The 26,515-nt window shown below is 37.0% G+C and overlaps 1 pseudogene; it reads left to right on the plus strand.

Annotated features, from left to right (window-relative positions):
• Positions 1 to 14,992: 14,992 nt before the first annotated feature.
• Positions 14,993 to 15,601, plus strand: LOC140514728 (complement component 1 Q subcomponent-binding protein, mitochondrial pseudogene; annotated as a pseudogene).
• The last annotated feature ends 10,914 nt before the right edge of the window (positions 15,602 to 26,515 follow it).

Genomic DNA, 26,515 nt, shown 5'->3' on the forward strand with positions numbered 1-26,515 from the left:
CTTGAAAACTGGATCAATAAGGGTTAAACACTATTTTAATTCAAGATAATATCAATTTGAAGCTCAATTAAATGTTATTTATAAAGACTAAATTGCCTTCAGCCTAGTGGAAAGGAATAGAGGAAAAATATAATAGTTAAAAAGAAAGACACAAAGTTTTAAAAATAGCTATGAATTCATCAGACTTCACCAAGAATGTTTGGGATTTCTGAAGATTTAACAGTAGGAAAGAAACTAAGAAGTATATACTTATATGGAAACCAATGCAAGGTCTTCATTTTGACAGCAATTATATAGGAGGCTCTATGAAAGACCCTCATTAGAGATTAATAAGAAACAAGTGGCATAAATATCCATAAAAGCTTAAGGAAGTTCTTAGGTCTTCTTGAGGTTGGATAAATAGAGGGAGAAAGTATTGCAATTTAGATGATCATTGGTATGGAATCATGTACTTTGCCTAGAAAAACAAACAAACAAACAAAAAAAAACAAATGCCTTTAATAAGCTTGAATTGTTTCATTTCCTAAAGGAAGTAAAAAAATATTAATGGAAAGGGTTTGCATTAGGCTAATGAAAACGTCTTCCAGAAGTCAAGAGCCAAAAGGACAATGGACAGAATCAATAAAAGATTGGAAGAGAAAGGTCATTAAATCCGTGGCTAGAGGTGTAATACATCTTTAACCTGAGCCAAGGCATCCAGGAAAGAAACTCTCTCTGAAAATCCATCTTTCTCAAGGAACAGAAGAAACTTTAACAGTTTTCAAGCTCCATTTCCTGCATACTTAGATCCAGACGTGTTGTTCAGTCATTTCACTAGTGTCCAATTCTTTGTGACCTTATTTGGGATTTTCTTGGCAAAGACACTGGAGTGGTTTGTCCTTTCCTTCTCCAGCTCATTTTATAGATGAGGAAAACAGGTCAAACTGGGTTAAGTGATTTGTCCAGGATTAAAAAGCTATTAAGTGTCTGAAACTGGATTTAAACTTAGGTCTTCCTGACTGCAGGCCTGGTTCTAGCCATTGTGGCAAAGAAAATTCCAGATTAGATAGCCCATAGATAAAAGGGTAGACGTAGGAAAAGTAGGTGGAGTCATCATATTAGAGAACCAAATATTCAATGTTCCATCATCTCACCTCAGACTCAATGGACACAACTCATGACTGAGTCCAATAGCCTTGAGAATAATTAATCATGTTTAATTATTCTATTATAAATAGAATGCCCATAACCACTAGACCAGTTCTCATGGCTATCCTTCTGATGGGTAACTCCTGTGGAGAAACTGCTACTGATCCTCACAAACTTCTACACCTGGAGCAGGCAAACCAGCCTAGCTCAAGCAGCAAGAGAGCTGGATGGAGAGATAAGGGAAGGATAGTATAGGCAGGTCAGACTGCCACCACCACCGCCACCTTGACCACCATCTTCCTAAGACTCTAAAAGAGGCAGTCTAGGACACTGACCACAAAAGTCCTGGGAATAGGAATGCTTCCAACTTTAAGTTATTGACCATATTCTTGGGAACAAACCCTAAGTGGCTACTGAAGATGCAGAACAGCAACTGCTCCTTGAAGTGCTACAGTCAGTAATACTGGAGAATCAGAAATGAAAGGCATTGACACCAAAGCCCTTATCACTGGCAAATGAATTAATATCAGAAATATTATATTATTTGTGGAAATGATATTTAAAAAGAAGCACTGACATCTGCTTTTCTATTTCATCCTAAGGGCTATGGGATGTTTCCAATGGATGGAAGCTAAAACCTTTCCTATGTGTTGTTTCCATCAGGAGAAGTTGAGTTCAGAAGGTGAGCTCTTTGAGAGCAAAACGGAAGTTATTTTTCTTTTTGGGTCCCCAGTGCTTAGCACATAGTAAACATATAATAGGGCACATAGGAAGTGCAGTGGATAGAGTGCTGGGACTGGAGCCAGGAGGACCTGAGTTCAAATCAGGCCTTAGACACTTAATAACATAATACTGGGCAAATCACTTAATCCTGTTTGCCTCAGTTTCTCTTCTGTAAAATGAGCTGAAAAAAAGAAATGGCTGCCCACTTTGCTAAGAAAATCCTAAATGGAGAGAGTCTGAGATGACTAAATGACTCAAAAACAATAAACATATAATAAATGATTAATAATAATTATTCATACATCATTAATCATACACAGTCATACACACATACTTATGCAGCTTAGTGGTACAGTGCAGAAAGCACAAGGTTTCAAGTCAGAAAGACTAATGTTTATGGTTAAAATCCATTCTCAGATGCTTACTAGTTGCGTGACCCTGGTCAAGTCACTTAACTCATTTTGCCTCAGTTTCATCACCTGTAAAATGAGCTGGAGAAGGACATGGCAAATCATTCTGTTATCTTCACAAAGAGAACCCCAAATGGGGTCACAAAGAGTCAAATTTGAGTGAAATGAGTCAAAAACATCATGTATAAAATCATGTATATGTATATATATGTATGTAAAATCACATGCAAAATCTGGAGAAGTGAATATTTCATCGTAATCATCATGAATATAGAGAGAAAGAGATGGGTTAGTAGGCAAACACGTGTATAGAGATTTAGCCCTCATAGTAAATATTAACCATGGGTCTCTTCTCTAGCTTTTAATCTTTCTATAATTAGGAAATATACACTTTCTATTTCATGTAGTTGATGATATTAATTGGGAACTTATTATTCATGGAGTATTTGAACTTTGCAGTGAATAGTAATTTATGGTTGTTGTGCCCTAATATCTAGTTTGTAAAGGCAGCCTGAGTAGAATGTCAAAAATTGGGAAACTTGTACCTAGGCTATTTTATCAATTTAGACAGTATGAGCATAATTTTAATTGAACTCATGTTGTTGATGGTGATGTTTACATAATTACATGTTAACTAATTTCTTTTATGTGTAGGTGTTTTATTTGCAAAAGTTTTGGGCATTATGTTCTGTAAAGTACTAATGCTTGAAAAGAAATTTTAACAGTATTGTTGACACCTAAATTGTGAAGCATGAATAACACTGTGGGTGGTATCCACTTTGCAGATCTAATTTTTCATGATGCTTTTACTAATTGGAGAAATGCTAGTACTCTTGGATAACTTTTTAATTAATACAGACCATGAATAAACTTCATTATTTTCCTATTTTCACTTTTATTGACATTATGGTAGTGAGAAATCTTTATTTTTTAATTTCTTGGTGGTGGACAATCTTGAGGAAATAGTCTTTGGCTGATGAGGACATACTAGTCTTAGGTTATAAATGAAAAGCAGGATATGCTTTATGTTTGGAGAGAGATAGTGAGAAAGATTATGTCTACATGTATCTCTTCAGATACCTCTAGATTTGCTTTACGTCTATTGCTCCAGATTTGTCTTCATCTACTTTTGGACCTATCTCTATATTTTTTTTCTTTCTCTCTATTCATTTATTGTTCTAAATCTAGATCTGTCTAATTATCTATCAATCTATTTTCCTGTTTCAATCTGTCTGTCTCTATAAATATTCATTCTTAGTAGATATGATTATTGAGGAAATTGATCCAGGGTATTATAAATTTAATTCTAGGATATATTTGGGGATTGACTCTTGAGATTGTTTATGATGGGTGTTCTCCAGAACTTTAAAATATAGGACATATAGGGAATAGGGGATATGATGACCCTTCTATATTGGATTTTGAAGATGAGTCAATCTTTGTAACTAACAAATGGAACATGGCATAACTCAAGCAAACAATAATGCCAACAGGAAATATTAGGGAGCACAGATCTAAAAGGGGAAGAAGGAAGGAAGAGGGGAAGAAATGCAGGATATAGGGAATGAAAGAAGGGAAAGATGTGAACCATAAAGCAGATTCTTTCCCACATTATTACGAGAGAATAAACAGATGATTTTGAAATATGCATAGCAAAAGTAACTTTAGTTTTTATTATATTTATTTTTAAACAATAAAATTGAATCCATGGAGAAATCTTTCTCTTGGAAAGAAGTACATAACTGTTTGTTGTCAAAGTCATTATTGTGGTTGGTTGCTATCGCTCTATTTCTATGGGAAGTATAGTGGTTAGAATACTAAATTTGAAGTCAGGAAAGACCTAACGTATTTCTGATGATAAATCTCAGCTTTGACATTAGTGAGCTATGGTTAAACTACTTTTAATTTCTGAGATTTAGTTTCCTCAAATGTAAAATGGAGATAATGATATATATTAACATTTAACCTATCAGGATTGTTATGAGATTGAAATGAAATAATATGTATGAAGTATTTAGAAAATCTTAAAACATTAAAGTTGATTTTTCATTAACTCTTTCTCTCATTCTTTCTTTACTTTTTTCTTTTTCCTTCCTTTCTTTGTTTTCCTCCTTCTTTTCTTTTGTTTCCTCCTTCCTTCGTTCCTTCTGTTTCCTCCTTCCTTCCTTTCTCCCTTTCCTTCCTTCCTTCCTTTCTTCTCTCTTTCCAGAGTTTGGGTGGAATAGCCTATGCAAAAATATAAACCTAACATTGTTTGAAACATCTCAATTTATTGAAGTTTTTCTATCAACATGATGAAGGATAATGGTTATTTTCAAATTCTCCTAAGTCAGATGATCATCAGAGCAAGAAATTGGTATGGGTTATTAAGCTTATTGTATAGGAAAATGTATCATAAAAGGAGAAAAAAAGTAAGCCTACACAGCGTAGCATTTCTGAGTTGAATGACAAATTACAGGCTAGAGGTATCCTTTTTGTGGCTCATTCTACAAAATCTTGCTATTAAATACTTGACAAATTGAGTTGAGAGAGTGCTAATTGGATTTCTGGACAGTCCACAGCTGAGAGTAAGTGCTTTAGGAGAGGATTAAAGTATAATAGGATTCTGATAAACTTTAGGAAATAAGCCAACTGTCCACAGAAGGAGAGTCCCAAATAGTATTGAACAAGTCAATGCATAAACACACTTATGAAAAATATAAAATTTACCATCACTATTTCTATTATGCACAATCATGGATATAGCATTTTTCTTTCTCCTGCTTCCCTTTCACTTCATAATTATACTTTCTCTCTCTTGGGGTTCTGTTTTATTTTTCTCTTCAGTCCCCTCTTTGATGTTTCTTTTGTCCTAACCAACTGTTTCTCATCATTGTTACTTTTGAATTAATTTTACAGGGCAAATATTCTATCTTTAAACCCACAGAGATCAGCACTGTATTAAAATAAGCTGAAAATAATAGTATTCAAAGTAATAACTTATGGTTACTTAGCACTTTATGTATCTCATCTCATTTGATCTTCTTAAAAATGAAGTAAGAAATGCAAGAAGGGTCACCAATTTTAATGATTCTTATCATAAAGATAAGGAAACAAAAATTCAGAGAGGTCAGATTATTCAGTATCACATAGTTTGCTATTTGTCAAAAGAGCTGAGGTTAAGTTCTAAATGCTCCGATCAAAGATCCAGCAATCCTTTCACTGTAAGATTCCACGACTCCAGATGTTTGTTACTTCAGGAGATAATTCGAGCCAATCCATTCCATCAAATACAGTCTGTTCTTCTTTGAAATGGACCAGACAGACATAGTATAGGGGTAGGGTAAGAGACCATTACACCCTAATTATAATGGAGGGAAAAACACAACTTGACCAAAATACAGGAAGAGGGAAGAATCATAACATTTATTTCACATTGCTTTCCAATATTTGTTCAGATGTTTAAGTTTCTATTTCACAACAGGTCATAGCTTTAAAAAAATAGGAATTTAATATAATGTCTTCTAAAGTTAGTTTCTCTTTGATTTTCATTGATATTAGATTATAATGAAATATCTTTGTTGTGAAAAGAATTTAAATACCCAGATTGACCTCATAGAGAAGCTAAAGGAAATATCCTAGGTGCCCTCATTCTAAGTGTTTCTTCCTCAACAGAAAGACTTTCACTCTTGAGATGATAGGCAGGTTTATCCTAGATTGGCTCTCTATTGAGAAATTTCCACTTGAACCTTATAATATGCTGTATTTCATCACGTTCCCTCCTTGAGGAATGGGGTAACATTCATTTAAATGAAATCACACTACTTCCTATCCTATAACCATCTTCAGGTACCAGCATCATTAATAAATCAATCAAGAATCCATTAGGCATTTATGTGTGTTGTGTTTACAAATAAAAAAGGGAGGAAATTCTTGCCTTCAAATAGCTCCTGTTCATGAGTATCTAGTACAATAAACTACTAGAGGGAAGGAGCCATTGAAGTCTATTTTAATTCACTTAATATGCTGTTTTTGAGGGCGTCTCTAGCCTTCTAGTCATCTTTACTGGCAATTTGGTTCCACCTTTGACATCCCCCTTTCCCTCAGCTCACATATCCAATTAGGAGCTAAACCTTGTCATTTTTCCACCACAAAATCTTTGTTCTTTCTGCTTCTCTCTGTACAAAGTTACTACCTTAGTTCAGGCCTTCATTACACTTCAGCTGGATTATTTGACAACTTTCTAATTGTTCTCCCTTTATCACGTGTCAGCTTATTCCTCCCTATAGCTACTGAAGTGATTTTCCTAGCGTTTTTCCTAACCATACCCCCCTGTACTTAATTAATGCAGCATCCCCCTATTGAGTCTAGGAGGAATATAAATGATTTTGATTTTCTTTTAAAGCCCTTCTCCGACTAGCATGAACTTATCTTTCCAGGCTTATTATATACTTCTCCTCTTCGTATACATAATGGTTCAGTTTATTTGTCCCTCTTATCGTTCCGAAAAATATGGCACTCTATTTTACAAGTCCATATTTTAATATTAGTTGCCTCTTAGGCTTAGAATATGGTTCTCACCACTTAGAATATCCCTTTTAAAGGTTTAGCTCAATAATCGCATTCTCCATAAAGCTTTTTCTGATCTTGTCCCAGCTATTATTCTTCACAAGTCAATTTGTATTTATTCTGTATACTTATACATTATATCTCCCCAGTAGATTGTAAGTTTCTTGAGGACATAAGCCATTTCAATTTTATCTTTGTATACTAGGTGCCTTGCTTCAAACTTTGTACATAATAGATGCCCGACAACTGTTAATTGGTTAACTGCTATGTATAGCACCTTCTATGGGTACATAACTAATATATGCTTTGGAAAATGATGATATTCCTGATAACTGAATTCAAGTATGTGAAAGCCATTAGACAAAACAAGGCACAAGTTTGTTCTGTACTGCTCCACAGAACGGAGTTGAAGCCAAAAGGAAGAAGTCAAAAGAATCGTATTTAAATCAAACTAATGACACATGTGAACTACTTCCTACATCTAAGAAGATATTAGTCATGAGAAATCATCAGCACTCTGACCAGAACTCAAGAGGAAGTTGAGAGCAGCTGGTTAGTTGGGGTAGTTGAGGATGCTGGGGAATATGTAGGAAACAATGAATTTTGTGCACCTGTTGGCATTGTGCTGAAGTTATTGTGGAATAGGTAGAGCACCAGGTTAGGGAAACATTGTCATAAATACAGTAAGAGAAGGAAGATCTGTTATGATATTTAACTAGGTTAGATTTAACTAGGTTAACTGATTCCTGTTGCTCTTTTGTCATTTGGATTGTTCAAAGAAAAAAAGTAATATTGAGATTAGTCTTCGGTACTTGGAAAGAATGCCCACTATATTTTTCTGGTTCCCTGGGAGCAGTTTCCAAGATGTGATTTTGTCTTTAAGTCTCTTCCCCAGACCCCTAATCAGCAGTGAAACATTTGTATGTCTATATAGCCTCTGCATCTGGTGGCCTGTGGCTGTACTTTGTCCAATCTCTATGTGACAATGGTTTAGCGTTCTGATAAGGGTCACATTTATAAGAGATATCAGAAACCATATTTATTGCACTTGTAATACAAGGCTTGTTAAAAGACTTTGTCCCATCCTCCTAAGGGTGGGTTTTGAAAGCCTGGCTATAACAGTTCTATTAGCATACCTTTTCCTGTTACTCTGGGGGCCCTTGGAGATGTAGCTTACATGCTCAGGGAATAAGTGGAAACAGTTTAGACTACAGTAGCTAAGCTGGGAACAGTCTATTACAGCTTTCTGCTTCCCCAGTGTTGTGAGCTATGATAACCTCACTCTGCCTTAGCCTTAAAGGGGTAGTGGGAGCAGGGCAATGGCTTTTCATGGATGAAGGTACAACTCATATAAGCAGATAGCCCCTGTTCACAAAGGAACATGCATTACCTTTGGAGAAGGAAGTCATGGAGATCAGCTAATAAGGGATGTTATATAGTACAGAGCAACAAAAGACACAACTAAATGTGATTTCTATATATCTATTCTATCATACACAACTCCATTAAGTGACATTGATACTTATGGAGAACATATGAACTATATGACTAGGATAATTTTAATGTAACTATAAAATATACAATTGAATGATTATTACAGAATGTATAGCCAGATAATGCACATAAGTATTTAGCTTAAACTATGGGGACTGAAAATTGTTTACCTAGAAGGAGGATCCTGTAAAAGATATCCATTATGATGAGCTCTCAGGCAGCTTTAATGCTCTCCTTCAATAATATTCCTTAAAATGTTTTATATGCATATATACATAGATATTATATACAATATAAATGCATCAATATATACTTTATTAATGCTGTCTGGGAGAAACACTGAACATGTAATATAGGCTATATTTAAGGTTAGGGATTTTTTCTTCCCATTTTTATCCTCTGTCCCTAAGCATAATGGCTTGCACATAGTGGATGTTTACCTAACATAGTATTCATTCAATTATACTACATTTTAAGAGTTCCTTTCATTTTTGAAGGGAAATGTATTCCTTCATCAGCCCTTTCATCTTTAACCAAAATAGGGAGAATAATTTAAACTTTAAGGACTCTACAACCGAAAAATTTTTTCCAAATAATTACAAATTTCTCCTTTCACGTCTTCCTACTCACCTGTCCCCACTGAAAGTAAAGTACTTAGTCCTTCCCCATTCCTTTTGCAAACTCTGTTGGAGAATTTACTTGGTAAACTATTTCATATTTTCATATGCATTTTTCCTGGATTGGAGACCAGTTGTTGGGGATTCCGGAGCAAGATTTTCTTTTTTTTTTTTTATTATTAATTTTTTTTAATTTTTAACATTTATTTTCACACAATTTTGGGTTACAAATTTTCTCCCCTTTTATCCCTCCTGCCCCCCCAGACCCGAGCTTTCTAATTGCCCCTGTGACCTATCTGCTCTCTCCTCTATCCTCCCTCCCTGGCCTTGTCTCCGTCTTCTCTTTTGTCCTGTAGGACCAGATAGCTTTCTTGACCCCCTAACCTGTATTTCTTGTTACCCAGTGGTAAGAACATTACATTTGGTCCAAACACTTTGAGTTCTAACCTACTTAGCTCCCTCCCTCTCCACCCCTTCCCCTTGAAAGATAGGCAATTCAATATAGGCCATATCTGTTTAGTTTTGCAAATGATTTCCATACTAGTTGTGTTGTATAGGACTAATTATATTTCCCTCCATCCTATCCTGTCCCCCTTTACTTCTATTTTCTTATGGTCCTTTCCCTCCCCATGAGTGTCGACCTTGTATTGCATTCTCCTCCCCATGCCCTCCCCTCCATCCTCCCCCCCACCCTGCTTGTGCCCCTGTTCCCCACTCTCCTGTATTATGAGATAGGTTTTCCTATCAAAATGAGTGTGCATTATATTCTTTCCTTTAGTGGAATGTGATGAGAGTAGACCTCATGTTTTTCTCTTGCCTCCCCTCTTTATCCCACCACTAATAAGTCTTTTGCTTGCCTCTTTTATGAGAGATAATTTGCCCCATATAACTTCTCCCTTTCTCCTCCCAATATTTCTCTCTCACTGCTTGATTTCATTTTTTTTTTAATATATGATCCCATCCTCTTCAATTCACTCTGTGCACTCTGTCTCTATGTATGTGTGCTTGTGTGCATGTGTGTGTGTGTGTACTCCCACCCAGTGCCCAGATACTGAAATGTTTCAAGAGTTATAAATATTGTCTTTCCATGTAGTAATGTAAACAGTTCAACTTTAGTAAGTCCCTTATGATTTCTCTTTGCTGTTCGCCTTTTCATGGTTCTCTTCATTCTTGTGTTAGAAAGTCAAATTTTCTTTCCAGCTCTGGTCTTTTCATCAAGAAAATTTGAAAGTCTTCTATTTCATTGAAAGACCATTTTTTCTCCTGAAGTATTATACTCAGTTTTGCTGGGTAGGTGATTCTTGGCTTCAGTCCTAGTTCCTTTGACTTCTGGAATATCCTGTTCCATTCCCTTCTATCCCTCAATGTACAGGGTGCCAGATCTTGTGCTATCCTGATTGTATTTCCACAATACTTGAATTGTTTCTTTCTAGCTGCTTGCAATATTTTCTCTTTCACCTGGGAATTCTGGAATTTGGCCACAATGCTCCTAGGAGTTTCTCTTTCTGGATCTCTTTCATGCGATGTTCTGCGGATTCCTTGAATATTTATTTTGCCTTCTGGTTCTAGAATCTCAGGGCAGTTTTCCTTGATAATTTCATGGAAGATGATGTCTAGGCTCTTCTTTTGATCATGGTTTTCAGGTAGTCCCAGAATTTTTACATTGTCTCTCCTGATTCTATTTTCCAGGTCAGTTGTTTTTCCAATAAGATATTTCACATTATCTTCCATTTTTCGAATCTGCGCGGTATGTTCTGAGATATCTGCCTTTCTCGAAAAGTCCTTAGCGTCCATCCGTACCATTCCAGTTTGGAAAGATCTATTTTCTTCAGTGAGCCTTTGAATCTCCTTTTCCATTTGGTTAATTCTGCTTTTGAAAGCTTTCTTCTCCTCATTGGCCCTTTTGCACCTCCCTTGCCAGCTGAGTTAGGCTAGTTCTCAAGGTGCCAATTTCTTCAAGATTTTTTTGGTTCTCCTTTAGCAGGGAGCTGATCTGCTTTTCATGCTTCTCCCTCATCCCTCTCATTTCCCTTCCCAGTCTTTCCTCCACCTCTCTAACTTGATTTTCAAAATTCCTCTTGAGCTCTTCCATGGCCTGAGCCCATTGGGTGGGCTGGGACACAGAATCCTCGATTTCTGTGTCTTTGCCTGATGGCAAGCATTGTTCCTCCCCATCAGAAAGGAAGGGAGGAAGTGTCTTTTCTCCGGTAAAGTATCCTTCAATAGTTTTATTTCTTTTCCCTTTTCTTGGCATTTTCTCCAACCAGTGGCCTGACCTCTGAATGTTCTCCTCACACCCACCTCGCCTCCTGGTCCTCCCAGACAGCGTTTGGGGACTGATATTCAAATGCTGCTTCCCGCCTTAGGATTTTTGGCGGAGGCAGTGCTGCTATTCAGTGTGAGAATTAAGTTCAGGTGGTCAGGGGCAGGGCCGCCTCTCAGGCATAGTTCCCTCTGGGGGTTTATGCACAGACCTTCCACAATGGATCCAGGCTCCTGCCCGTTTGGGGAGCCCCCGTCCGCAGCCGCCTCTCAGCCCCCACCTCCCGGGGGGGCCCGAGCTTTGGGGGCACCCCACTCCCCTCTCAACCCGCCAAAGAGACTCTCTCACCCACCCCCATCAGTCACCTGTTGGTGGGGGGGCCCGTGCCGCCGCTGAAGGTCCCGCCTCCGGAGCCCTCTCAGATCTGTGCCTCTCGGAGCCGTGGCCGCCGCCGCCACCGCCCCAGGTCCGGGCTGGGCTCCACGTCTGCAGCGCGACGGACCTTTTGCGAGAGGTTTGCAGGTCCCTCTGTGGGTGGGGGGACCCGCGTGGCCGCTGGAGATCCCGTCCCCGAAGCCCTCTCAGATCTCCTCCCCTGAGTGTCGTGGCCGCGGCAGGGCAGCACTCCGCTCCCCGTCCCGGCGCCCAGTCTGGGGCGCGAAGGACCCCCCGCGAGAGGTCCGCAGGTCTCTCCGGAGCAGGAATCTCCCTCGCTCCAATACTCCGTGGTCTGTGGGTGCAGAATTCGCCCTGGCTTGGTCCCCTCTAGCCGTTCTGTGGTTTGTGTGTTCGGAGCTATGTGTATGTGCGTCTTTCTATTTCGCCATCTTGGCTCCGCCCCCCTCAAGACTTTCTTTATTTTAGATGTTGCTTTTCTTGGGATATGATGGTAACTTGCTCAAAAGCCTTTGGTCAGTAACTAGTGAATTAGTGCAAATCACAAATGCAAATAGAAGTTCGTGTTGACTATCGTCTGTGAAAAGTTTCAAATAAAAATTCAATTAATAAGAGTTCATTTATTTAAATCTAATCACCTACCTCTTCTTTCTTCCACCTCTTTAAGTGTTATCTTACTACTTGTCTGGCTACAGGGCCATGACATGGGCCATGTGGTTTTATTTAACTCAGTTTTAAATGACTTGCCATCTCTTTTCTAGGAGAAAACAGTGACAGACCTGTCATTTCTGGATTGTAGGGTGTTGGTATCTTGATATATAGAACCACACATACTAGAAAGATATAACAGAAGATTGGAAAATCATTAGTGACCATCATGCATGTAAATGCACAATAAAAGGAAAGCCACATTTATCAAGAAGGAGAAACTTTAATAATTGACATACTATTAGCACAGATCATAAATAATTAGCACAATGTCCAGAGGATGCTGAGAGAAACTGTTTTCTTTGTTCCAAGTGGGTAGGGTTGGGAACAAGGTACTTGGAATGGCAATATTCCAGAACATTACTACTTGGCTTATATTCCTCAGGATGACATCTCTATCTCTAAGCAATCACCTTGCATTGTCATACCATTAGTCAAAAAGGTGATTGTATTAGAGAGTATATGGTTGGTGCAATTTCATCACTGCAGCCAAGGAGAAACAAGCCAACCCAACTTAAGGAAGATTAATTCATTATGGAATGTTGAATCTACCTTTGAAATAGTTTTCATCTCTCTTCTTTCCTCCCTTAATAGGGTCAATAATCTAGTTTAGGACTTCCCCACTTTATACCCGAATTACTGAAACGATCTCCTAATTTAATTTCTTGGTTTCAGTATCTCCCCTCACCAAACCAATCTTCAAATATGTGCCAAAATGCTCTCCCTAGAACATAGCTCACCACAGGACTACCCTGCTCAAGAAACTTCAGAGCCTCCCTATTGCCTCTATGATCAAATGAAAACTACTTAGCTTAGAATTTAAAGCCCTTTACAATGAGAATCCAATTTACCTTTCCAGGATCCATTACATATCCTTCACCTTCATACACTCCATATTCTGGCCAAACTGGAATATGTGCTATTCCCTGAAATTGTCACTCTATCTCCCTGCTCTATGACTTTGCACAGGCAGTCTTTCATGTCTTTCTTTCACTTCTGTGTCTTAGAATTCCTAGCTTCCTTCAAGACTTAGCTCATGTATCATTTCTAGAGAAAACCTTCCCAAATTTCTTATATTTTTAAGGCTCATTCTCCCCTTCTCAAATTACTATGGATGAGCATATGTGTGGATATACATGTGTATATATGTATATCCTCACCTATATAGTATATATTATGCCCCCAAAGCACACTTTCAGCTTCCTGAGAACAGGAAGTATTTATAATTTTATCTTTGATTATACCTAGAACTAATAAATATTTTATATTTAACTAATGCTTCATAAATTGAGTCAATTAATTATCTTCAAATAGGATTGCATAATATGCACACACATATAGATAGATAGATTAGATAGATAGATAGATAGATGATAGATAAATGGATGGATGGATGGATAGATAGATAGATAAGTAGTAGACAGATTTAATCTTGTAAATAATTCTGCCTCATTTTAAGGTCCACATTAGTAGGCATTCTTCCCAATCCTTGGCCAAAAGTAGAAATGAGAAGGAACTTGGGGTGGATAAACAAATGATAATACTCAGGATGTCTGCATTTCTTTTCGGATCATACATTCATCAAATAATAATAATATCCTAACAATGAGTTAGGGACAAATGAAGACCCTTTAAATCTTAAGAAGCAGGTTATAAAGGAAGAGGTTAAGCTGACACAGTTGAAAAAATGAAAGGAATACTGGTAACAGACAGGAACTTCTGTCCCATAATTTAGCCCAAGCTTCTCATTACTTTACCACATTAAAACCTTTGGCTCCAGTCCCAGATGATAATCTGTGGATGACCTGAAGACTTTCAGAGTATTAGACTAAATTTTAAGCTTCTTCAATGCACTCTGGTATCAGTAACTAGCCCAATCTACCCAATACCATTCTTCTTTAACCTGTAGCGCTTAACCTCTGGTAACTTGGACTGGTGACCTTAAAATTGTAAGCTTCAATTCCATTGGTTAACTGACTTAGACAATAAGTAATAAGAAAAGATTTGATTAAGATGAAGGAGTCAATCAAAGGTTAACAAAAGCCAACTTTTTTTTTTTTTTTTGTAGCACAGGGAAAGAGAAAAAGATTAAGAAAGCTACTCTATTCAAATCCTAAAATCCTATGCTGATACAACTTGTGGGTTGGACGTTACCTGAGATCATACAGAAAGGATGTCCAGAAGAATTAATATTTTGGTCATTCATATCAAGAAAAAAATATATATCTGTAATACTTATACTCGTGAGTAAAACTGTGAATGATCCAACCATTTTGGATAATAATCTGGAATTATGCCTAAAGAGTTATTAAACTTCCTTATTCCTTTTGACGCAGCAATATCACTATTATGTGTGTTTCCCAAGGTGATCAGGAAAAGGGGGGGGGGAATCCAACAAGTATGTGTTCTAAAATATTTTTAGCAGCTCTTTTGTGGTGGCTATGAAGTGGAAATTGAAGCGATGTCCATCATTTGTGGGGGTGAGGGGCGTGCCTGAATAAGTTGTGGTATATGACTATTACTGTAAGAAATGGTGAACAGGGTCGCTCCCACCCCCCCCTCCACCTGTTTCGGTCATCTCCCCTGTGCTGCTGCTCCCTGCGCCCCGCGCGGTCACCACCACCCGCACCCTGGGAGGCCTCCTGCGAGGAGGCACCCCCAGTCTCCAGCAGCTGCCCCGCAGCTCACCCGATCTATGCTCGTGAATGCGAGGGGGACTCCTCACCGAGGGAGACGAGGCCTTTGCTGAATTCCTGATGGATGGAATTAAAGAGGAGAGGAGAAACCAGAAAATCCAGAATCCGGGGATTGGCAGGGACAGAAGTCAAGTAAGTCCGGAGATGAGCTGGCTACAGAATCACGGTCACATTCACTATTAACAGGGTTCCACAGACATTTGACGACGAGCCACCAGAGAGACAGAAAACCTAAGAGAAGCAAGAGCCTGAACTTATGTCAACCCTGAACTTGGTGGTGTAGGTTGTGAAGGACGATCCCAAGAAGGCCCTAGTGCTGGACAGCCACCATCCAGAGGACGAGGACTAGGACAGGACCAAGAGGAGGAGAGTGACAAGTTCTCAGTCTGGAAAATTAGCTTTCAGCCCACCACCGAATCCGACTGGACCGATACAAGCCACACGCCCAACGCAAATTCCCTGGACTGGACCCCGTACGGCCACTTGATGGACTTCCTGGCTGACCAAGGGGTGGACGGAACGTTTGCAGACTAACTGATCGAGAGGAGCATGGCCTCGGAGCAGCAGGAGTAAATCAACTTTCTGGAAGATCTGAAAGCGTTTGTCAAATGTCGGTAGGGAGGTCTGAGGTTGGGAGCCTCTGCTGTGCACCCAGAGTCCTTTCTGCCAAGAGAACATGGTTTAAAAAGCTATCGTGGAGAAAGTGCCGTAAAATAACGCCAGGCATAAATTATGTTCCCTAATCCTGTAAAAGAAAAAGAGAACTGATGAACAGGTTGAATATAGAGAAACATGGGAAGCCTTGCAGTCTTTTTGCTGTTACTGTATACAACATGCTGCTACTGTATACAACCTATTGTATACAACTGTGAAATGAGCAGAACTGGGAGAATGTTGTTTACAATAACAGCAATATGTTAGAAGAATAACTATGAATGACTAAGTTATTTTGACTATTATATCTGTCTATCTATGTCAAATGGTGGTCTTCTCTGGTGTGGGGATGAGGAAGAGGGAGAGAGGGAGGGAGACAACTTAAAATGTAACAAACTTAAAAGGAACTTAAATGAAACAACAACAATAACATTTTAAAAAGAAGGAAAAAAACCTGACAGGTTCAAGGATAGGTTCATCTAAAAACCAGACTAGATACATTGGAACAGGTTCATTGCTGGATTAGGAATTATGTAATAGACATTTGGTGAAGGCAATTGAAGAAACTATCTACTAAGGCGTAGAAGGGTAAAATAATTTGTTTTAGAAAAGAGAGCACCCACATCATTAAAATCACAGATTTTCTGAATTATTTAACGAAATAGGACAGAGAGCCAAATTTTCACATACTTAAATCTCTATTCCTCAGTTCCTTTCCTTTTGGAAGTCTGGGACCCAGATGGTAAAAAAGAAGGAAATTATGATTAACCTATAAATCAGATTTATCAAGTCTTAAGTTATTCATTATGGACTAGAAAGAAGAAAGACAACACTAAAGCTGTTGTGTAATTTTTTATTACCTATGGTTAAATTATATTTAGTTGTATTTTGGCAAAATATTGGGGGAAAATTCCTTAAGCCAATTAGAAAAGCTTTTAAGGAGGTTATAAAATCATTCTCCATAGAGATAATCCAGTCTAGACTTGAAATTCACGTATCGAGGCTCATGTGAGAAAAAAAAGACAATCAGATCTGAAGGTAAGATAAGTCTTTATCTATCTCTTCCAGTAAAAGAAAGGTTATCATTTTTATGATTCTACCAACATGAGTTTTGTTTAAATGATGTGATATCTTTGATTATGACGATCTTTGACTGAATGTAATTTAAAAGTTTCAATTAGCTTTTAAATATTATTTAATCTTTTGTCTCATTCTGTCTAGGAATTTTCCTCATAATTTTCCTTATAAGTATATAATTCCAATACTAGCAATTTCTTTTAATTTTGTATATCACTCACTCAAAAATCTTTATTCCCACTCCCTTTGATAGCAGATCATCTTATATCTGTAGCCTGTCTAAAGGTTTTCTAATCTTTTCATTAATCCAGGTTTTTTACTTTTTTTGCATTGTACAGGTTTTGTAAGAATTGCTAAAATTTATTACCCTTATTAAACATATGTTTTTCTGTAGTTCAGTGCTTGGGTCATGAGACTGAATGAAAGGTAACTACCCTCAAAGTCTCTACCTTAGCAGGATTTGGCTTGGTGAGTTTTATTTCTCAGTACTCAGCAGTAAGGAGAAATCATCTGTGCTGATATCACCTGGTATAATTCTGAAAAGGCATAATGAAGTATTCATTGCTTTTGATGGCACATGGCTACAATAGGTATTACCAGCTTAGCTTATATTTTAAAGTGGGAAGCTAGGTGGTGCAGTGGATAGAGTACCAGTGCAGAAGTCAGGAGGACCTGAGTTCAAATCTCACCTCAGACACTTGACACTTACTAGTTGTGTGAACTTGGACAAGTCACTTAACCCCAATTGTCTCATCCTGGGTCATCTCCAGTCATCCTGATGAATATCATCCTGATGGTCACTGGATTCAGGTGGCTCTGGAGGAGAAGGGAGGCTGGTGACCTGCACAGCCCTCCCTCACTCAAAACAAAGTCAAGTGCAAGTCATGTCATTATTTCTCTGATGGCATGGTCTTCTTTGGCAACGAAGGACAAACACACACACATTTAAAGCTTACATTGTATACACTAAATGCAGCAGGGGATCTGAAATAGCATTGTGCATATTTCATCTTGTGATGGGATATTTAAGGAGCTAAAATTTTCGTTTGAATCACTACAGTGAGAGAAACCATGAGTTCAAATCCTACCTCTCACTACACATTTTTTACAAATCCTTACTAGATGTATGAGCTTGGACAGGTCACAACTACTCAGCAACAATTCTGTCATCTGTAAAATGGGGACAATAATAATATTACCTGCCTTACAAGAATGTTATGAGAAGCAAAGGAATATGTAAAGTGCTTTGTAAACCTCAAAACTATATATGTATATATATATATATATGCTCTATTATTATTAATCATCATCATTGTCATTAATTCTCCTCCCTTTTCTGATTCCTATCAAATTTTAAGAGCCTCCTGTATTTCATTTATTTTATGGAGAAGCATTTTTATTTAAAATTATTGTAATTCTCCTCTTCCATACAATATTGGGATATTGTTTAGGATCTTCCATGATCTCATTTCTACACTCCTGTGCATTTTTTGTACATCATGAACACTTACTGAAAGTTTGCATGATTATACCCAATCTTTCTCCTTCAATATAATTTTCTTTTCATTGCAAGCATCAAGGACTCATTAACCTTGGTTTCTGGAGCCATGGGCATCTAACAATTGAGGGAATTGTGACTTTCATTTTTGTGGTTTTTCCCAATTCCTTAAGGCATTAGAACCAAGAATTTCAAATCAAAGAGTGATCCTATATGAGTTTTTAAGTTTGTTTTTTTTTGAAATAATACTAGGTGATTTGTATAGTGTTGTGGTTGACATGGCACTTTCTTTATAAGAATCTTGTAAGATAAACAGTACAAGTATTCTATTCAATCCGATAAATATTTATTAAGCATATACCAGACTCTGTGCTAAAAGTTCAGTCAAAAAAAAGGAAAGCTACTTTGTGAAGTCATGTGATACAGTGTTATATTTGTCCTTTGTTCTCAAAGAGGACATCAAGATGATGACATGACTTGCAGTTGACTTTGATTTGTGTGAGGGAGGGCCATGCAAGGAAACCAACCTCATTCTCTTCTCCTGAGACGTCTGGTTCCAGTGGCCTGATATTCATCATGATGACTAGAGATGGCCCAGGATGCAATGTGACACTCTGGCCCTTTCAGGCTAAGTAAGGTCTTTTCACAATCTCACTTTGAGTGAGATACACCTATTCAATGAATAGGCTTCTTTAAGTTACTCAAGGGATGGCCAATTTAATAAAAAAAAATTAAACTGGGAAGGAAAGACCCCCAGAATTCCTGGGTAAAAGAGAAACTGTAAAGAATCATGAATATAGAGTCAGAAGATCTGGGTTCAAATATTTTGCTTGAGTATATCATTTAACATTCTAAAGAGCCTCAGTTTCCTCATCTGTAAAATGAGAAGATTGGACTAGATTACTTCTAATATCCCTTCCAGCTCTAAATATATGGTCCTATGAGATCTACTTCATGTACCACAGAGGAAATCCTCAAGTATTTGAAGGTATCTTACTTAAATCTTTTTTTCCTCAATCTAAACATCTATACTTCCTTCGACTATAGTTGAATGAGCGTCAATAAATCAATACAAACATCAGAACTAAGTAGTGCAAATGAATGATGAATTGGGTTTAGAACTGAAAATTAGGAAGACAGGAGGCTTTGTGACATTTAGGAAAATGCTCAGTGCCTTTAACTAATCCCAAGATGTTTTCTACATTTAAAAAAATAGTAGTTTTTCCAATGATTGTGCATACATTTCCATAAGTGTAATGAGAATGGGATATGAATGATGAACAGATCACCGTAGCACATTGACTGGATTCTCTTTGGGAGAATTTTGGAAGAATATGGATATGAATCATCTTAACATGTAAAGTGTTGCATTATGGTCTTCCCTGCTGGAGGTACTACATGCATACATGTAACCATAATCCAAAAGAAGTACTTTAGAAATTAACCTGATGAATTAATTAAATTACTCTGATTTGTATATGTGTGATACCATGGAAAGTTTACTACCTGAATCAATCAGGGGAATACCTGTAGAACGGAAGTATGGATAAGCATTACATTCTCCACTTGACTCTGACCTTTGTAACACAAAACCATGTCTTATATAAAGAGTATCTCTCCATTAGAGCACTGTTTTTAAACTAGCAATCTCTTTCGCTTATTGAAACAGAATGAAAATTTGTGAATATTCAAATATAGCATTATGATAGTAAATATCTAATGTAAGTTTTCCTATCTGCATCTCATCAATACTGCCACAAAGATAGTTCAAATCCATGTTCTACTCTGCAGGAATACATTGCAATAAGTTTTTCCATTTTGCCTTTGAGGTAGCTATACCAAGGTCAGTGTGTAAGAACAGTCTATTTACAAAGAGTGTTATCCATTTATAGAGTTGGGGATAGGGTGCTCTAAGTGCTGAGAAAATTGTTTGCTAGGGCTTAGAAAACAATATATTTAGCTTAAAAACCTTATATTGCATTCAAAACCACTGATTTTGCATATGGGTTTCAACACATCTAATACCTGCTGTTTTTATGCAGATGTTTAATGTGTAAAGTAGTGAAATGAATCTCTGCCATATGTTTGTGAGGCTCCCTTGAGAAACCCCTGCTTCATTAGACTAAATTTAAAATTCTAACTAAAACAAGCATTTCTGATTGTATGGTGTTTCCAAGATTGGAAAAAAAAAACCAACTGTGGTGTTTGAAAATTAAATACTTATTGTTTTCTTAAAATTAGCACTGGTTTCATGTAAACACCCATAAGTAAATGTCCCTGAGTGCTTTCACTACCCAACAATAGCATGGTTATTTTAATGTATCTTGTTATCATTATTGGACATTTAGGTTTCTGATATAATTGTGTTAATAGGGAAGTTAGATGGTGTGAGGATATAGTGCCAGACTTAGTTAGGAAGGCTCATCTTTGTGAGCAAAAATCTGACCTCTGACAGCTGTGTGACCCTGGGAAAGTCACTTAACTCTGCCTCAGTTTCTTCACCCAAAAAATGAGCTGGAGAAGAAAATGGCAAACCATTCCAGCATCTTTGCCAAGAAAACCCCAAAAGGATAAGAACTCACTGTTTAACAAAAACTGTTGGGAAAACTTGATAAAAGTATGGTGGAAACTAAGCATAGCCCAATGCCTGACACCATACACAAGATAAAGTCCAAATGGGTACATGATCTTGGTATAAAGAGTGATAGTATAAACAAATTCATGGAGCAAAGAATAGTATATTTATCAGATCTATGGAGAAGGGAAGAAGTTTTGACTAAAGAAGAGATAGAAAGCATTATGAAGTGCAAAATGGATAATTTTGATTACATTAAACAGAAAAGTTTTTGCACAACCAAATACAATGCAACCAAGATTAGGAGGGAAGCAGAAAACTGGGAAAGAATTTTTGCAACTAGTGTTTGTGATAAAGGCCTCATTTCTAAAATATGTAGAGAACCGAGTCAAATGTACAAGAATACAAGTCATTCTCAATTGACAAATGGTCAAAGGATATGAACAGGCAATTTTCAGAGGAAGAAATTATCAATAGTAATATGAAAAAATGTTCTAAATCACTACTGATTAGAGAGATGCAAATCAAAACAACTCTGAGATACCACATCACACCTATCAGATTGACTAACATGACAGAACAGGAAGATGATAAATGTTGGAGAAGATGTGGGAGAGTTGGAACACTAATTCATTGTTGGTGGAGCTGTGAGCTGGAGAGCAATTTGGAACTATGCCCAAAGTATCCTTTGACCCAGCAATACCACTTCTAGGATTGTATACCCAAGAGATCATAAAAATGGGAAAGGATCTCACATGTACAAAAATATTTATAGCAGCACTCTTTGTGGTGACCAAAAACTGGAAATCAAGGGGATGCCCATCAGTTGGGGAATAGCTGAATAAATTATGGTATATGAATGTAATGGAGTACTATTGCACTATAACAAATGATGTATAGGAAGACTTCAGAGAGGCCTGCAAAGACTTATATGATCTGATGCTGAGTGAAAGGAGCAGAACCAGGAAAACTTTGTACACAGCAACAACCCCAGTGTACAAGGACTTTTTCTGGTAGACTTAGAACTTCATTGCAATGCAAGAACTTAAAAAATTCGCAATGGTCTTTTAAGGCAAAATGTCTTCCCCATCCAGAGAAAGAACTAAGGAATTCAATCACAGATTGTAGCAGATCATTTTCTTTTGTATTACATTTTGGTTTATCATATGATTTCTCCTATCCATTTTAATTCTTATATATAACAGGACTATGGCAAAAATGTATTTAGTAAGAATGTATGTGTAGAACCTATATAAAATTGTATACCATGTTGGGGAATGAGGAGGGAGGTAGGAGGGAGGGAAAGAGAGGAAGGGAAAGAAAAAAACTAGATGGTATGTTTGTGGAATACTGGAAATAAATAAACAACCAAATGAATAAGTAAATAAATAGATAAAAGAAAACCCCAAAAGGAGTCACAAGGAATTGGACATGACTGAAGGACAACTGAACAACAATGTTTATGTTAATAAATGTTATGTCAGTAATGCTATTCAAGAGTCAAAGCCCCCATTATTAGTGAAGGTATTGATCACAGAGAAGAATTCTATAAATAATAAAGGATAATTAGTCTGTGTGACAAAATGAAGAAGAATCTTAAAACACAAAATAATCTGTTGGAGGAAATGTGAATATTTATCAATAGCTCAACTGTATTCAACATACTTCTATATTATCTGCCTAATGAAGATGTTTCACATAATAAAATTTTCCCCATCTTCCTTCACTTGTCTTTTACTTGTCCTGAATAGTCTTTTGATAAGTACATTTCTGTATTTTACTGAAAAGTGGAATCAAATTTTACCTTTTAGGAAAAATTCAGATTTCCCATGATCATTAATTAATACTCATGCGCTCATCCTAACACTGGTACTTTCTTCTGTGTACCTCTCAATGATATCCAAAATCTATCTTGAAGGTGAAGGCAAAATAATTTGGATTTGGCTGTCTCAGTTCCACTTTCCCGATGATATTGTAGTTTGAACATATACTTTCATAAGTCATCAAGATATAGCTCAATTTATAAAATAGCAGGTTTTTTCATAAAATGTTTACTTTGATGGACTATTTTAGACAGTGGAAAAACTTGACTTATTGCTGAAATAGCTGTTGATAGCTGCACATTTTCAGATAAAGAGATTAGAATATTATACTACATTAAAAAAAAAAACTTTCCTCAAACAACAGTTGTTTAATTTTAATTTTGAGAAATCTAAAAGGAAGCAATTTGATGTGTATGCTATTCTGTCACCACAAACAAATCTTATCTCTTCTTTCTGCTTCAATTTTATCATCCACAAAATGACAATAATCATGAATTCATTACTTGTTTCAGAGCTGGTTATTAGAACGATGCTTTGTAAACTGTACAGCACCACGTCAATATGATTTGATGTCATACAATATAATATAATGTAAAAATCAATTTAGACTATGATTATGAAAGAGTACTAATAAAAATATTTCCACAAAATACGTGATCTATTAAAAGTATCTTAGTTGCTTGAGTTCAATTGTTTTTTTGTTTACTGCCTCTTCAATAGTAGAAAAAAATACAGACTCTTAGAACTAAAAGAGACCTTAGAGTCCTTTCTATATAGTCCCTTCATATAGTTTATATAATCTTTCCACATAGTCCCTGTATAGTCCCTTCATACAGCGCAGCCCATGCCTGATTAAGAATGTCATATGTCAATATAATAATAACAATATTAATAATTGAAATTTATACAGAGTTTTATGCCTTGCAAAGCACTTTACCCATATTCTCTTAATTGATCATCACAATAATCCCTTGAAAAACGTACTTTATCAGTTTTACCGACGGAAAAACCAAGACAGAGACACTTTATGTGTCTTCCTTAGAGCCACAGAGCCAGTAAATGTCTGAGGCAGGATGCAAACTCAGGTCTTCTTGACACCAAGACCAGCACTCTATCCACTGTGCTGCCTAGCAACATTCCTGACAAGTGGTCATCCAGCTTCTGCTTAAGGATCATCAGACTTGTGAAGAGGAACGAGCTATTATCCAAAAGACAAGTGTACTTTTGAATGGCCTCCTTATCGATTTTTTTCTTACATGCCATTCTAAAACCTCTTCCCAATGGCTCCTCATTCTGTCCTCTAAGACTAAAGAGAATAAAGCTAATTTCAATTCCACATGACAGGTTTCTAGATACTTAAAGACAAGTATGCTGCCTGCTTTAAGTCTTCTCCAGTTAAGCTTCTCCTGTTCTTTCAAGTGATAGTTGTATGAAATTATTCCAATTTCCTCAATATGCTGGCAGATTATGCTTATAGATATCTTCAATCTCCAATGTGAAGAAATAAAAAAAAAAGAAAAAATCTGTAAGTCAAAAGGATGTTCTAGACATGGTGTACCAGAAAAACAGGTCAGCAATATTCAAGACTTCACCACTGATAAACATGAGATCCCAAAGAGATTCATCAGAGAGTTTCAGCCTTGGGATATCAATGGTACTAAAGAGCTTATATTTCCTGGGAGAAAGTCTGTTCTACACATAGAATACTCCATGTGTGTTTCATCCCTCACCATCTTGGGATAAAGTTATGAGGCTTACACTCAGGCAAGTACTGGGTGCAAGAGGAACAGTGAGAGACAAAAACTAGGTCCAGTATTAACTGACACAGATACCCAAATGGAACTCGCTACCACTTACATTGTCAGATTCCTCAAATATGTACTAATATTCCATCAATCGTGGAAGCTGATGACATCAGATTCTGCACTGATATTGTATAGTACCTTGGACAATGGGAACCTTAATCAATTAGATCTTTCTCCATCCTACTGTTATCATTACCCTCAGATGGAAGATACAAGAGGGGGTCACTAGCCTCCAACTGTGTCTGAGGTACCCTCACAGCTTTTGTCGTACCTGAATTCCTGGAGTCATCTTCCGCTTTGGCCAAAGTATACTTATAAAGATGAGTCCTACAAAATAATGCAACTTTATGCTAGAGAAATATGTTAACAGATTATTCAGTGAAGAATATAAGGGAATTCTTAGCTCATTAGTGGCCATTTTGATAAAATGACCCCTATTAAAATGAAAACTATTCTAGACATAATAATCAGCCTATAATTGAAATTGGTCCCTGGTTAATCCCTTATTGTTTCCACGAATGCAGATACTTGGGGGAAGTGCGACATCTCTTTTTCTGATTTCAGGGAACTGAACCTCTCTTCTCTCTCCTTACCAATTCAGAAAGTCCTTAATCTCAGATTACTTCTTTAGTTATTATTAGTTATTACCCACAAAGGCAAATAATCATTCCTACTAAGAGGACTGGCTAATAGGAAGACAGAGAGACAAACCATAGATTCAGGTTAGGGCAGATCCAACACAATAGGCAGTGCTGGACCATGCTCTTATGGAGAGGCTAACAGAAAGGACAGGGAATCAAGCATAGAACTGATAGAAATGACACTCTTCTGGGTCACTGGAAGGGAGACACATTTATATTATCAAAGGAAGAAGGGCGGGAAAAGTAGAAGACCAGCAGATACATTTCTCCCCTCTCATCATCAGTGGAGAGAAGGACAGGAAGTAAATTGAAAGAAGAAATCTATGAAAGCCCTGCATCCTGATTCTAACCAAACCAGGGTTCATTGGCACATTAGATTTAACACTTTCAAAACAGGACTCAAGATATCTCTCTCTACCCATTTATTTCCCATAATATCCCCCCTTTCCCTCCACTGAATCATCCTCTTAAAGAGGTTATTTTTTAAGATGAAAAAATACAACCCAGCAAAATGAACCTTTCTTCATATTTCTTCCATATTCCTGATATGGAAGCCAATATCTTTCCAGTTAACCAGGTTCTCACAAAATTTGTGTCACCTTTGACTCATTCTTACTCATCCCACAAATCTAATCACTTGTCAAATCTCATTGGTTCTATATCCACCATGTCTCTTGTGTTTGTCCCCTTCTCTCTGCTCATGTGGCTACCTACTTCAGAGTCTAATTGCCTCTCTCCTAGATTGTTGCAATATTCTCCTTATTGATCTCCCTCTCTCTAATCCATCCTCCAAAGCAATTCTTCCTAAAGTATAGGTCTGATTATATCATTCTTGTCTTAGTTGAACTCCAGTGGCTTCCTAGGAATCTAGGATAAAACATTTTAACTTGTTCTTATCTTCAGTGAAAATGTCATGTTATACATGGATACATACAAATACATATTTATGCAAATATTTCTAGAACAGTAGTGTATGCATGTGTGTAATTTGTACCTAAGAAAATATTCACAGATTGGGGATTTATGCCTAACTGTTTTTGAGTGAAATCATTCAATTAAAAACATTTGGAGTCTGTTTCTACAGTGGATAGAGCAAGACCTGCATTTGAATTCTGCTTCAGCCTCTTAATAGCTATCTGACTTTAGGTAAGTCATTTGACATCTTACAGCCTCAGTTTACACATATGTCAAATGGGCTTAAGAATATCTATTGCAATTATCTCTCCTGACTTTTGGAGACTCCAAATGAAATAATTAACAAAGTACATTTCATGAATTTTAAATGAAGATCAAAATGTCAGTGATTATTATAATTACAAGAGAATGAAGAATCAAACCCTAACACAATCCCTTAGAAACCTCTTTCCAAACTGACTTCAAACCATTAATCACAAGGTTTTTGGTGCAGTCATTCAAACTTTTCTAAACCATCTAACTAGTATAATCATCTGAAAAATGG

Source organism: Notamacropus eugenii, chromosome 7, assembly GCF_028372415.1.
Source record: "Notamacropus eugenii isolate mMacEug1 chromosome 7, mMacEug1.pri_v2, whole genome shotgun sequence".
NCBI classification, from domain to species: domain Eukaryota; kingdom Metazoa; phylum Chordata; class Mammalia; order Diprotodontia; family Macropodidae; genus Notamacropus; species Notamacropus eugenii.